Source organism: Megalopta genalis, unplaced genomic scaffold (genome assembly GCF_051020955.1).
Source record: "Megalopta genalis isolate 19385.01 unplaced genomic scaffold, iyMegGena1_principal scaffold0137, whole genome shotgun sequence".
Classification (NCBI taxonomy): domain Eukaryota; kingdom Metazoa; phylum Arthropoda; class Insecta; order Hymenoptera; family Halictidae; genus Megalopta; species Megalopta genalis.
The window spans coordinates 402501-404185 of NW_027476206.1; positions in this window are offsets into that span (position 1 = coordinate 402501).

Below are 1685 nucleotides of genomic sequence, written 5' to 3' on the forward strand. Positions count from 1 at the left end.
AAACGTACGTATTATATTTTTGTTCTATCATAAAATCACATTTTTCTACGTACGCCAGCTTCGTACGTTTCTATCTTTGCCTTCATAAAATCACAAGATAATTTTATCTTCAAGAGTCTCGCTATTAACATCTTGTAAGATAAATGTACGTCCCAGCTAAAACGTACAAATACTTCAAGTTAAGTAATAATATATCATCGCTATTGACAAATTTTTAAGATCCAAGACACAGTTCTCTCTATATGTTTTAATATTTTTTATGTACTCAAATATATTCAAAGGAAAAAGTACATGGGTGATGCCATAGTCGTGGAAGCGCGTACGCTCACGCTGATCTTCTGACCGCCGGAAGCACGAAACCTCTGATCTGGGCAAAATCGGCAAGCCGAGGAAGAACGGACAGGACACATGCTGGACTGGCGAGAAAGCGTGTTCTTCCGCTCGCGCTAGGCATTTCGATTTCTGACACCTCTTGATTTAAAAAATCAGTTTTTTGATAGTTTTCTCTCTCCACTGGGCTATTCATTTTAGCCACAGTTTTCAATTGGTACGATTTGCTTCCAAATCTTACAGATGCATTTTAAAAAATTTTTCCATCGCTCGGACAGAAGAGTCGATTGCTCAGTGAGTACGAGTATACATACAAAGTGCATACGGGTAACCAACCCCGTAGGGCTTGCCACATATGGGCCATTCGGTCAAAGACACCGACCCGTGGCCACGCTGTGTGGAGAAAAGTCCGTAACGTAAACGGCACGAAACAGTCAGGACCGAAGCCCCGAAGGAGCTCTGAGACAGCTTCTCGACCGAGATCGTAGAATTGGCCCAAAACCCGCTCTGCTCCGTCCGCCTCGCACGGACCGTGTATCTCTTATAGATACCGAACGGCCGGCAAGGACGCCGGCGCCGCCGGCCGAATAGCACGCGCGCTTATGAGTGTAAACCGCCGCGGCAACAGACCGCCCGGCCGTGCTGTTGTAACATAGCGCGTGAACGAACGAAAAAAATTTTTATAGTAAACATTAAAATAAATTACACTACCGTAAACTAGACAAAAAATTACACATTTTTTCCCAATATGAAAATTTTCACAAACTTTTTAAAGTCCCATCGCATCGAGTAAACTTTTTTAATAACGCGTCCGCACGATTCTAAATGCTTAATCCATATGTGAAATCGTTCACTGATCACGAATATCGTATTTAAAAAAATTACAAAAATTTATTTTTCAAAATAATCAAAAAAAACCGAAAAATCACAAGAGTAAAGTACCATTATTTTAAACAACATGTCGTTCTAAATGCTTAATCCCTATGTAAAAAAGTTATTTAAGCAAGAATATGTAATTGAAAAAAATTAGAAAAATTTATTTTAGCCGTAAATCGAAAATAATGGGGACACCGGAGCTGTTCGAAGCGCCGAGACGCGCCGCGTACGGCCGAATATTTTCTAAGTCCCAACGTACCGATCAAGAGTAAAGTACCATTTTCCTACATTAGATTTCGTTCTAAATGCTTAATCCCTATGTAAAAACGTTAGTTAAGCAAGAATATCGTATTTTTAAAAAAATCTAATGATACGATTTTCCAGAAAATTGAAAAAACCGAAAAATGTCAAGAGTAAAGTGCCATTTTCTGACATTAGATTTCGTTCTAAATGCTTAATCCCTATGTAGAAACGTTAGT